The sequence below is a fragment of the Tursiops truncatus genome, chromosome 14, assembly GCF_011762595.2.
Source record: "Tursiops truncatus isolate mTurTru1 chromosome 14, mTurTru1.mat.Y, whole genome shotgun sequence".
NCBI lineage: Eukaryota > Metazoa > Chordata > Mammalia > Artiodactyla > Delphinidae > Tursiops > Tursiops truncatus.
This window is the reverse complement of record NC_047047.1, coordinates 53,008,260-53,022,377: the sequence shown is the minus strand read 5'-3', so window position 1 is coordinate 53,022,377 and position 14,118 is coordinate 53,008,260. Positions and strand designations below refer to the sequence as shown.

General features: G+C 38.9%; 1 protein-coding gene across 7 annotated transcripts in view; it reads right to left on the bottom strand.

Moving 5' to 3' along the window:
* PREPL (prolyl endopeptidase like) overlaps positions 1 to 14,118 on the bottom strand; it is a 56,646-nt gene that overhangs the window by 33,232 nt on the left and 9,296 nt on the right. The window contains exon 1 of one of the 7 annotated variants that reach the window (XM_073791391.1): positions 8,572 to 8,590. The exons of the other annotated variants lie outside the window; for them this stretch is intronic. The gene's annotated coding sequence lies outside the window, so the exon portion shown is untranslated. Of the gene's footprint in view, positions 1 to 8,571; positions 8,591 to 14,118 lie in introns of those variants that run through there. 7 annotated transcript variants of the gene reach the window in all.

The following is a 14,118-nucleotide window of genomic DNA, read 5'->3' as shown; positions in this document are numbered from 1 at the left end:
TGCTGCTTATTTTCTTATTCAAAAAGTGACTGTTAAATGAAGGAAACTAATTGTTTCCAATGCTCCCTGCTTCTAATTTGTCTCCTTGAGCCCAGTAAGAGTTTTGCCCTTCTCATTCCACTGACTGCTCTTGTCAAGGTCACTGATGGCCAGAGATATTATGGGGGGGAGAGACAAGATGGCAGAGTAGAAAGATGTGAGCTCACCTCTTCTTATGAAAACACCCAAATCACAACTAACTGCTGAACAACACTGACAAAAAATTCCTGGAACCTACCAAAAAAAAGATATCCTACATCCAAAGACAAAGAAGCCACAACGAGATAGTAGGAGGGGGGCAATCATGATAAATCAAATACCATACCCGACGGGTAGATGACCCACAAACTGGAAAATAATCATACCACAAAAGTTCTCCCACAGGGGCAAAAGTTCTGAGCCCCACATCAGGCTCACCAGCCTGGGCGTCTGGCAAAGGGAGGAGGAGCTCCCAGAGAATCCGGCTTTGAAGGCCAGCAGGTTTTGATAGCAGGAATTCCACAAGACTAGGGGAAACAGAAACTGCACTCTTGGAGGGTGCACACAAAGTCTCATGTGCACCAGGACCAAGGGAAAAAATAAATGACCTCAAAAGAGCCTGGGCCAGACCTACTGGCTGGTATTGGAGGGTTTTCTGTGGAGGCAGGGGGTGGCTGTGGCTCACTGTGGGGACAAAGACACCGGCAGCAGTAGTTCTGGGGAGTACTCATTGGCGTGAGCCCTACTGGTGGCTGCAATTTTCTCACCAAGACCTGGCCCCACCCAACAGCCTGTAGGCTCCAGTGCTGGCATATGTCAGGTCAAACAACCAACAGGGCAGGAACACATCAGCAGACAGGCTGCTTAAAGTGTTCCTGAGCACAGAGCTTCCGGCTAAACATACCCCTTGACATGGCCCTGCCCACCAGAGGGACAAGACCCAGCCCCACCCACCAATGGGCAGGAACTAGTCCTTCCCACCAGGAAGGCTGGACAAGCCTCTTAGGCTCATCCACCAGCAGGCAGACAGCAGAAACAAGAAGAACTACAATCCTGTAGCCTGTGGAACAGAAACCATAATCACAGAAAGTTAGGCAAAATGACATGGCAGAGGAATATGTTCCAAATGAAGGAACAAGATAAAACCGCAGAAGAACATCTAAGTGAAGTGGAGATAGGCAATCTACCTGAAAAAGAGTTCAGAGTAATGATAGTAAAGATGATCCAAGATCTTGGAAAAGGCACAGACTCAGAATATACAAGAAATGTTTAACAAAGAGAAGAACTAAAGAACAAACAAACAGAGATGAACAATAAAATAACTGAAATGAAAAATACACTTGAAGGAATCAATTGCAGAATAACTGAGGCAGAAGAACAGATAAGTGAGCTGGAAGACAGAATGGTGGAAATCACTGCTATGGAACAGAATAAAGAAAAAAGAATGAAAAGAAATGAGGACAGTCTAAGAGACCTCTGAGACAACATTAAAGGCACCAACATTCACATTATAGGGATCCCAGAAGAACGAGACAGAGAGAAGGGACCTGAGAAAATATCTGAAGAGATAATAGCTGAAAACTTCCCTAACGTGGGAAAGGAAACAGTCACTCAAGTCCAAGAAGCACAGAGAGTCCCAGGCAAGATAAACCGAAGGAGGAACATGCCGAGACACATAGTAATCAAACTGACAAAAATAAAGACAAAGAAAAAATAATAAAAGCAACAGGGAAGAGCAACAAATAACATACAAGAGAATTCTCATAAGGTTATCAGCTGATTTCTTAGCAGACACTCTGCAAGCCAGAAGGGAGTGGAGGATATATTTAAAGTGATGAAAGGGAAGAACCTACAACCAAGAATGCTCTAATCAGCAAGGCTCTCATTCAGATTCAATGGAGAAATCAAAAGCTTTATAGACAAGCAAAAGCTAAGAGAATTTGGCACCACCAGACCAGCTTTGCAACAAATGCTAAAGGAACTTCTCAAGGTGGAAAAGAAAAGGTTACAACTAGAAACAAGAAAATTAAGAATGGAAAAGCTCACTGGTAAAGGCAAACATACAGTAAAGGTAGGAAATGATCCACATACAAATATGATATCAAAACCAGCAATCGTGAGGAGAGTACAAATGCAGAATATTGGAAATGGATTTGAAATTAAAAGACCAGCAACTTAAAACAATCTAGTTTACATATAGACTGCTACATCAAAACCTCATGGTAACTGCAAACTGAAAATCTACAATAGATATACCACAAAAAAGAAAAAGGAATCCAAACACAACAGTAAAGTTAGTCATCAAATCACAAGAGAACAAAAGAGGAAGGGTCGAAAAAAGACCTACAAAAACAAATCCAAAACAATTAACAAAATGGCAATAAGAACATACATGTCGATAATTACTTTAAATGTAAATGGATTAAATGATCCAACAAAAGACAAAGACTGGCTAAATGGATACAAGAATAAGACCCATCTATATGCTGTCTACAAGAGATCCACTTCAGATCCACTTCAGATCTAGGGACACAGATCTAGGGACTGAAAGTGAGGAGATGGAAAAAGCTATCCCATGCAAATGGAAATAAAAGAATGCTGGAGTAGTAATACTCATATCAGACTAAATAGACTTTAAAATAAAGAATGTTACAAGAGACAAGGAAGGATACTACATAATGATCAAGGGATCAATCCAAGAAAAAGATATACCAATTATAAATATACATGCACCCAACATAGGAGCACCTCAATAAATAAGGCAACTGCTAACAGCTGTAAAAGAGGAAATCAACAGTAACACAATAGTGGGGGACTTTAACACCCCACTTTCATCAATGGACAGATGATCCAGACAGAAAATCAATAAGGAGACACAGGCCTTAAATGACACATTAGACCAGATGAACTTAATTGATATTTACAGAGCATTCCATCCAAAAGCAGCAGAATACACATTCTTCTCCAGTACCCATGGAACACTCTCCAGGACTGATCACACGGTGGGCCACAAAGTGAACCTTGGTAATTTAAGAAAACTGAAATTGTACCAAGAATCTTTTCCAACTACAATGCTAGGAAAAGAAAACTGTAAAACAAAACAAAACAAAAAACTGTAAAAAACACAAACACGTGGAGACTAAACAATATGCTACTAAACAACTAATGGATCACTGAAGAAATCAAAGAGGAAATCAAAAAATACCTAGAGACAAATAAAAACAAAAGCATGCCAATCCAAAACCTATGGGACGCAACAAAAGCAGTCTTAAGAGAGAAGTTGATAGCAATAAAATCTTACCTCAGGAAACAAGAAAATCTCAAACAACCTAACCTCACACCTAAAGCAAATAGAGAAAGAAGAACAAACAAAACTCAAAGTTAGTAAAAGAAATCATAAAGATCAGAGAATAAATAAATGAAATAGAGACAAAGAAAACAACAGAAAAGATCAATGAAACTAAAAGCTAGTTCTATGAAAAGATAAACAAAATTGATAAACCTTTAACCAGACTCCTCAAGAAAAAAAGATAGAGGGCTCAAATCAATAAAATTAGAAATGAAAAAGGAGAAGTTACAATGGACACCACAGAAATACAAGGGATCATAAGAGACTACTACAAGCAACTATATGCCAATAAAATGGACAACCTAGAAGAAATGGACAAATTCTTAGAAAGGTACAATCTCCCAAGACTGACCCAGGAAGAATGGAAAATATGAACAGACCAATCACAAGTAGTGAAATTGAAATCTGTGATTAAAAAACTCCCAACTAACAAAAGTCCAGGACCAGATGGCTTCACAGGTGAATTCTATCAAACATTTAGAGAAGAGTTAACACCTATCCTTCTGAAACTCTTCCAAAAAACTGCAGAGGAAGGAACACTCCCAAACTCATTCTACGAGGCCACCATCACCCTAATACCAAAATCAGACAAAGATAACACAAAAAAAGAAAATTACAGGCCAGTATCACTGATTAAGATAGATGCTAAAATCTTCAACAAAATATTTGCAAACTGAATCCAACGATATATTAAAAGGATCATACACCATGAAAAAGTGGGGTTTATCCCAGGGATGCAAGGATTTTTCAATATCCACAAAACAATCAGTATGACACACCACCATCAACAAATTAAAGAATAAAAAACATATGATCATCTCAATAGAAAAAGCTTTTGACAAAATTCAACACCCATTTATGATGATAAGTCTCCAGAAAGTGGGTATAGAGAGAACATACTTCAACATAATAAAGGCCATATATGTCAAAACTATAGCTAATATCAAACTCAGTGGGGAAAAGCTGAAAGTATTTCCTCGAAGATCAGGAACAAGACAAAGATGTCCACTCTTGTCACTTTCATTCAACACAGTTTTGGAAGTCCTAGGCATGGCAATCAGAGAAGAAAAAGAAATACAAGGAATCCAAATCAGAAAAGAAGAAGTAAAACTGTCACTGTTGCAGATGACATGATGCTATCCATAGAAAATTCTGAATAAGCTACCAGAAAACTACTAGGGCTCATCAATGAATTCAGTAAAGTTGCAGGATACAAAATTAATACCTAGAAATCTACTGCATTTCTATGCAGTAACAACAAAAGATCAGAAAGAGAAATTAAAGAAACAATCCCATTTACTCTTGCATCAAAAATAATATATAGGAATAAATCTACCTAAGGAGACAAAAGATCTATAACCACATAACTATAGGACACTGATGAAAGAAATCGAAGATGACACAGATGGAAAGACACACCATGTTCTTAGATTGTAAGAATCAATACTGTCAAAATGACTATACTACCAAGGCAATCTACAGATTCAATGCAATCCCTATCAAATTACCAACGGTATTTTGCACAGAACTAGAAGAAATAATTTTAAAATTTGTATGGAGACACAAAAGACCCTGAATAGCCAAAGCAATCTTGAGAAAGAAAAACAGAGCTGGAGGAATCAGGCTTCCTGACTTCAAATTATACTGCAGAGCTACGGTAATCAAGACAGTATGGTACTGGCACAAAAACAGAAATATAGATCAATGGAACAGGATAGAAAGCCCAGAGATAAACCCATGCACCGATGGTGAACTAATCTACAACAAAGGAGGAAAGACTACACAATGGAGAAAAGACAGTCTCTTCAATAAATAGTGCTGGGAAAACTGGACAGCTACATGTAAAAGAATGAGATTAGAACATTCTTTAACACCATACATAATAATAAACTCAAAATGGATTAAAGACCTAAATGTAACAGCAGATACTATAAAACTCTTAGAGGAAAACATAGGCAGAACACCCTTTGACATAAATCGCAGCAATATCTTTTTCAATCCATCTCCTAGAGTAATGGAAATAAAAACAAAAATAAACAAATGGGACCTAATTAAACTCAAAAGCTTTTGCACAGCAAAGGAAACCATAAACAAAACGAAAAGACAACCCACAGAATGGGAGAAAATATTTGCAAAGATGCGATCAACAAGGGATTAATCTCCAAACTTACAAACAGCTCATGTGGCTCAATATCAAAAAAACAAACAACCCAATCAAAAAATGGGCAGAAGACCTAAATAGACATTTCTCCAAAGACATACAGGTGGCCAAGAGGCACATGAAAAGATGCTCAACATCACTAATTATTAGAGAAATGCACACCAAAACTACAATGAGATATCACCTCACACCAGTCAGAATGGTCATCATCAAAAGTCTACAGGGCTTCCCTAGTGGCGCAGTGGTTGAGAGTCCGCCTGCCGATGCAGGGGACATGGGTTCATGTCCCAGTCTGGGAAGATCCCACATGCTGCGGAGCGCCTAGGCCCATGAGCCATGGCCGCTGAGCCTGTGCGTCCGGAGCCTGTGCTCCGCAATGGGAGAAGCCACAACAGTGAGAGGCCTGCGTACCGTAAAAAAAAAAAAAAAAAAAAAAAAAATTCTACAAACAATAAATGCTGGAGAGGGTGTGAAGAAAAGGGAACCCTCCTACACTGTTGGTGGGAATGTAAATTGGTACAGCCACAATGGAGAACAATATGGAGGTTCCTTAAAAAAACTAAAAATAGAGCTACCATATGATCAAGCAATCCCACTCCTGGGCATATATCTGGAGAAAACCATGGTTTGAAAGGATGCATGCACCCCAATGTTCATTGCAGTGCTGTTTACAATAGCCAAGAATGGAAGCAACCTTAATGCCCATCGACAGAGGAATGGATAAAGAAGATGTGGTACATATATACATTGGAATATTATTCAGCCATTAAAAAGAATGAAATAGTGCCATTTGTAGCAACATGGATGGACCCAGAGATTATCATACTAAGTGAAGTCAGACAGAGAAAGGCAAATATCATACCACATCACTTATATGCGGAATCTTAAAAAAATGATACAAGGGGCTTCCCTGGTGGCGCAGTGGTTGAGAGTCCGCCTGCCGATGCAGGGGACGCGGGTTCGTGCCCCGGTCCGGGAGGATCCCACATGCCGCGGAGCGGCTGGGCCCGTGGGCCATGGCCGCTGAGCCTGCGCGTCCGGAGCCTGTGCTCCGCAACAGGAGAGGCCACAACAGTGAGAGGCCCGCGTACCGCAAAAAAATTAAAAAAAAAAAAATGATACAAATGAACTTATTTCCAAACTGAAACAGACTCACAGACTTAGAAAACAAACTTATCGTTTGGGACTTCCCTGGTGGCGCCACAAAGAATCTTCCTGTCAATGCAGGGGGCATGGGTTCGATCCCTGGTCTGGGAAGATCCCACATGCTGTGGAGCAACTAAGCCTGTTCGCCACAACTATGGAGCCTGAGCTCTAGAGCCCACGCTCCACAACTACTGAAGCCCAGGTGCCCTACAGCCTATGAGCCACAACTACTGAGCCCACGCGCCACAACTACGAAGCGTGCGTGCCGCGACTACTGAGCTCACGTGCTGCAACTACTGAAGCCCGCATGCCTAGAGCCCGTGCTCTGCAGTAAGAGAAGCCACCACAATGAGAAGCCCATGCACTGCAACGAGAAGTCCACGCCCTGCGACAAACAGTAGCCCCCATTCACCACAACTAGAGAAAAGCCCGCACGCAGCAACGAAGACCCAATGCATCCAAAAAATAAATAACATTTTTTAAAAAAAGAAAAACTTATGGCTAACCAAGGGGAAAGGTGGGTGGGGGGAGGGATAAATTGGGAGTTTGGGATTGACATATACACACTACTATATTTAAAATAGATAACAAACAAGGACAGTACAGGGAACTCTGCTCAATATTCTGTAATAACCTAAGTATGAAAAGAATCTGAAAAAGAATAGATACATGTATAACTGAATCACTTTGCTGTACACCTGAAACACAACACTGTTAATGAACTATACTCCAATATAAAATAATTTTAAAAAATAAGATATCACTTCATTAAAAAAAAAGGTCACTGACAGCCACTACATCACAAAGTACAAATGTTAATTCTAGGTATTCACAGTACTTGACCTATCAGCATTATGAAACAGTTGATCACCTCTTCCTCCTAAAAACACTTTTCTTCACTTGGCTTCCAGGACACCTCATTCTCATTGTTTGCCTCCTATCTCACTGGCCCTTCTCAGTGTCTTTAGCTAGTTCCTACTCAACTCCTTGGCTCTTACCATCAAAATACTCTGGACCACTTCTTTATCTATAGTGTACACTAATTCCTTTGGTGATCTCATCCAGTCTCATGACCTTAAAAGCTATTTATGTGCAGAGGACTCCTAAAGTTATATGTCTAACAAGTATGTCAAAAAATGTCCAAAACTGAACATCCAACTTCCCCATGTTCCCTCTCCCCACAAAAATCTCCTGTTCTGTAGGCAATCTTTCCTATTTTCATAAATAACTCTTTCCAAGCTCCTCATGCTTGAAAGTATTAGTCTTCTTTGTCTTTCTCTCTTGCCACAATCAAGTGATCTGCAAACCTTGTCAATTCTACTTTCAAGATATATCTAGAATCTGACCACTTCTCACCTTGTACTATGCTGGTGGTAACAGTATCGTTTCTCCTTTGGATTACTGCAATAGCCAAAATGCTCTGTTTCTACCTCTATCTTCCATAGTCTATTTTCAACAAAGGAACTAGAGTGAGCCTGAAGTCAGATTATATCACTCCTTCACTCAAAACCCCATCCAATGGTTTTCCCATCTCACTCAAGAGGAAAAATCCTTATAATGGTCTGCAAGAGCCTAAAGGATCTTGCCTCATTACCTTGCTGACCTCATCTGCTACTACATTCCTCCCTCAACCACCTACTCTGAGCCACACTGGCCCTTTGATGTTTCTTGAATATGTTAGGCTTGCTCCCACCTTACTTTCTTAGAACTTACTGTGCCCTATGCCCAAACACCTACTTGAAGCTATTGCTCAAATGTCATCTCAGTTAGGCTTGCCTTGACCACTCCACTAAAATCACAGTTCACCCTATCCCAACATGGCCTATCTAATATTTCCTTGTCCTATTTTATTTTTCATTGTACTTATTGCTTCTGACATACTTTATATTTTACTCACATATTTTTTTATTCTTTCTCTATCCCTAGAAGTAGAATGATAAGCTCCATGAAGGCAGGTATCTTTGTTTCCTTTGCTCAATGCTATATACCCAATGGGTAGAATGATGCATAGCAGGTGTTCAACATATAATTGCTGAATTGAATGAAACACAGAGAGCACAAAACATAAAAATTTAAAGACTTATTTAACAAAAGATATCATAAACAAAGTGAAAAGAGCACAAATATAGAGAAGATATCTATGCACAAATAAAAGACAAAGGATATGTAAAAATCTCCTATGAATCAGTAAGAAAAAGACAAACTCAATAGGAAAAATGGTCAAACATCATCAATAAGCAATTCAGGAAGACAAAACCAATGATGTCAATAAACATGAAGAGATGCTCAACCTCATTATTAGGGCAATGAAAATTAAGCAATAATGACATACTATTTACCCATCAGCAGGGCAAAAAGGTCTGATAATATCAAATGTTATTCAAGATATAGAGATAGGATTCTTATATATCCCTTTCTATCTTGAGTGTAAGATAGTTCTATCAATTCAGAAATTAATTTAACAAGAAACATTAGGATGTGAATATAATTAGGAATTCCAATTCTAGATATAGACTCTAGAGAAAGACAAGCACACATGGATAAGGAGATACATACAAGATTGTGCTCTGCAGCTTTTTTCTTGGGTAAGTCTGGAAATTGGAAACAACCTACATGCTTGTCCAAAGAAAACAGATTAATTGTGGCATATCATAGAATATTACGCAGCAGTTGTAAAAAATGAGACAGATACATATATTAATGTGGAACCTCAAAATCAGAATGTTGAATAGCAAAGCAAGTTATACAATTGTATGTACATTATTTACCTAAAAAAAACATGCAAAACAATATTATATATGATCAGTGGATACAAATATATATGCTATCAAATTACATAAAAATACAATGGGGCTTCCCTGGTGGCGCAGTGGTTGAGAGGCCGCCTGTCAATGCAGGGAACATGGGTTCGTGCCCCGGTCCGGGAAGATCCCACATGCCGCGGAACGGCTGGGCCCGTGAGCCATGGCTGCTGAGCCTGCACGTCCAGAGGCTGTGCTCCGCAACGAGAGAGGCCACAACAGTGAGAGGCCCGCGTACCACAAAAAAAAAAAAAAAAAAAAAAGAATGGAAAAAGGTTAAGGACAATGATCACCACTGGGGAGGTAAGGAAGATAATGTGATCAGGGAAGCACATAGGAATCTTCAAATACATCTAACTTTTCTGGTTAAGAAAAAAGTCACACTGAGTAGTGGATACATGGGTATTTGCTATGGTATTCTCTCTCTCTTTGTATATATCTGTAGTGACTTATAATAAAAGATATTTAAAAGAAAGGTGATGTGAATCAAGTTACCTGAGGTTTGGTTCTGACTCCATTAATTTTTATAATTTTTTAAAATTTTATCTTGGGCTCAGTGACTTTAGTTTTTTCATTTGTAAAGAAAGAACTCACACATTTCCTGATTTCAAAACTTACTAGAATGTTATGGCAATCAAGAGTGTAGTACTGGCCTAAGGACAGACATACAGATCAACAGGATAGAACAGTCCAGAAATAAATCCTTACATTTATGGTCAGTAGATTTTTGATAAGCGTGCTAAGAAAATTCGATGGGAAAAGAACAGTCTTTTCAACAAATGATGCTGGGCTAAGTGGATATTCACAAGCAAAAGAATGAAGTCAAACTCTGACCCCTCATAGCACGTACAAAAAATAAATTCAAAATAGACCAAAGACCTAAAGAAAGCTCAGATTAGATGATTTCTTTAGTCTTTCTTCAAGCAGTAAAATTTATGGTTACATGAAAAGAAAATATCATTCATTCAACTATTAACTCATCCACAAACATTTACTGGTTATCTAGTATGTGGCAGTCATTAATGCTACGTGTTGGGCATATAAAGATGTACATTGTAAAATTTTGTCTTCAGGGACTTACCAATGTAATGGAAAGAGGAAAAAAATTTAAATAATAATAATTATATAATAATAATAAGTAGCACAGAAGTAAACACAGTGTCATGCCTTTTATGGCTTCAACCACTACCTATACATGGACCACTCTCCCCAACTTCCAGACTCATATATCCAGCTGATGAGTAAAGTCTCCAAATCAGTAGTGAGTTACATTTACTCCTTCTCCTTCCTCACCCTTAACATCTGAGTAACGGTAAGGCTATACATGTGACTGTGAAATAAGTCTGTTCGAAACGTAAAGATGATCCACATGTGTTTTCAAATGTTGTGATTTTGAAAAGTTAACATGATGTCTATCCCAGTTAAGGGGGATATCACCCTGCAATCAAATACAGTAAGAAATCGGGGGGAATTCCCTGGCGGTTCAGCAGTTAGGACTTGGTGCTTTCACTCCCATGGCCCAGGTTCAATCCCTGGTTGGGGAACTCTACTAAGTGGGATAAATAAAGATCAGAGTAGCTTTGTGTCAGTTTAGGTCAGGTTTTGCAAAAAAAAATAATAAGTAAATATTTTTGTTAAGGGACTTCTGGATTTTAGAATCCAAATAGATCAGAGATTATCACCCTATGTTCTCTATTATTCTACTAAAATGCCCCAAATAAAATATAATCACTGTAACTGTGAAGTTTGACTGATTCTATCTCTTCAATCCTCCCTCAAATCTTACACTTCTCTCCATTTTTCTGGCTATGTCCTTAGTTTAGGCTCTCATCTTCATTCACCTTACTGACAAGGCCTCCTACTTCCAATCTATTTTCTGCAATTCTGTCAGAGGGATTCTTCTAAAATGCAAATCTGATTGCATCTACATTTTTCAATGACTTTCTATTGCTTTTAGGATGCAGTTCAAATTTCTCACAAGATTTACACAACTGCCTATACATGATCCGGCCCCTGCTTACTTTTTCTGGTTCATCTTTGACCATTTTGGCTACAGTACTTGTAGGGATTGCCCTCTCTCGATGTGGGGCTCTTACAAATGTTGCTCCCTATGCCTGGTATTTCCTTAACTACACTCTCAGTTCTTTCTATTTTGTCTAGCTCAATCCTTTATTTGGGGACTTAGGTTCAAGAATTACACTGCAATCCACAGAATGGCATTCTATAAAATAGATGTAGGCCCCTATTTATGGGGACAGTCATTCACTCAACAGTATTTACTACTATATCATGCACTGTCTCAGACAATAGGGAAGCATTATGGAACTGACGACACGGACCCTGCCCTTATGGAATTTACATTTCAGCTGCAAAGACAAAACAAAAAAGGACACTGAAGTAATAACTGTGGTAAAGTAGTGAGAAGGAAACAAGGTTAAGGTAAAAAATGAGCTTCAGTTACTTTGATTACCATGGTCAGAAATGGCCTTTCTCAGGAGGTAACATTTAATCAAGACATAAAATAGGAAAAGGAACTAGACATGCAGGTGTGAATGGGATTAGGGATTCGTATGTAAAGGTCCTGAAATAGATGGGAAAGAGTTCTGTCCTTTGATCCAGGAGATGACCGTTGTAGCTTGACCAAAGTGAATGTGGGCAAAGTGGCAAGAAATGAGATCGGGGCTAGATCTTGCAGAGCCTTGGGGAACAAGACTAGGAAAATGGAGTTTATGTGTTAAGAACTTCTGGAAAGGTTTTAAGCTACAAAGTGACATGAGTTAATTTATATTTTAAGATCACTCTTCTAAATGTATGAAAATGTGTTGGAAGGGAAGATGCAAGCAAGAAACCTAGTTAGGTAGCTTCACCAGTTGTCCAGGTGAGTGATGATGGTATAGATGGAGAAATATGGAAGATTCACCATACATTTTAGAGGTTAATGCAATGTGTTTCTGAAAGCATGTCAGACATGATGGTATACATGACTTGGAGTATATGAATATTTAATTAGAAAGACTATAACTAGCACATCAGACTGGTGACTTACTATTATTCCTTGGGATGAGACAAGTTGGTTAAACAAAAATAATTAAGTAAATAACAGGCTAGGTGGTATAGTGACATGGAAAAAATCACAAAGCATGTTTGGTATGCACTGTTAACGGATGTGATGGCAGGGTAAAGGAACAGAAGGAATAAAATATGGTTCCCCATGTTCTGCCTTGAACAACTGAGTACAGAGCCATGAGATAAAGAGGAGCTGAGTCAGGGCTGGGAGAGCTGAAGTTCAACTGTGGACAGTTTGAGAAGTCAGTAAGATGTCCAACTGGAGATTAATTCTGTGCAGCACAGAGGTGAGTCTGGGATGAAAATAATAACTGCTATGGTACTAAGTCCATGCGAATGGAAAAAATTACTTAGGAAGAAATTAAGGAGAGAAAAAAGCGCCAGGACCAAGCCCTGAGAAACTTCGCAGTTGAGAAGTTATATGGAAGCAAAGTTAGAAAAGGAGATTGAGAAGGTTTGCTTTGTAAAGTAGGAGAAAAACCAGGAAAACGTGGAGTCAAGAGGCCAAAAGAGTGTTTCAAGGAGGGAATGGTCAAGCATGTCAAATCTGCTGAGAGCACCTCTGAGATGAGGAAAGGGAAGTGTCTACTAGGTTGAAATATATTACATCTTTGGTGACAATGACAGAGGTTTTAATGGAGGAGGGGAGCCATACTACAGCAGGTTAAAGAGTAAATGGAAACTGGAGAAAAAAACAAAAAATAAAGAAGTGGAAGCTACATACAATTCTGCAGCCTGTGGAACAAAAACCACATTCACAGAAAGATAGACAAGATGAAAAGGCAGAGGGCTATGTACCAGTTGATGGAACAAGAAAAAACCCTGGAAAAACAACTAAACAAAACGGAGATAGGCAATCTTCCAGAAAGAGAATTCAAAATAATGACAGTGAAGATGATCCAGGACATCGGAAAAAGAATGGAGGCAAAGGTTGAGAAGATGCAAGAAGTGTTTAATAAAGATCTAGAAGAATTAAAGAAAAAACAAACAGAGATGAAGAATACCATAACTGAAATGAAAAACACACTAGAAGGAATGAATAGCAGAATAATTGAGGCAGAAGAACGGATAAGTGACCTAGAAGACAGAATGGTGGAATTCACTGCTGCAGAACAGAATAAAGAAAAAAGAACGAAGACAGCCTAAGAGACCTCTGGGACAACATTAAATGCAACAACATTCGCATTATAGGGGTCCCAGAAGGAGAAGAAAAAGAGAGAAAAGATGCAAGAAAATATTTGGAAACATTATAGTCGAAAACTTCCCTAACGTGGGAAAGGAAACAGCCACCCAAGTCCAGGAAGCGCAGAGAGTCCCATACAGGATAAACCCAAGGAGAAACATGCTGAGACACATAGTAATCAAATTGGCAAAAATTAAAGACAAAGAAAAATTACTGAAAGCAGCAAGGGAAAAACAACAAATAACATACAAGGGAACTACCATAAGGTTAACAGCTGATTCTCAGCAGAAACTCTACAAGCCAGAAGGGAGTGGCATGATATACTTAAAGTGATGAAAGGGAAGAACCAACCACCAAGATTACTCTACCAGCAAGGATCTCATTCAGATTCGAT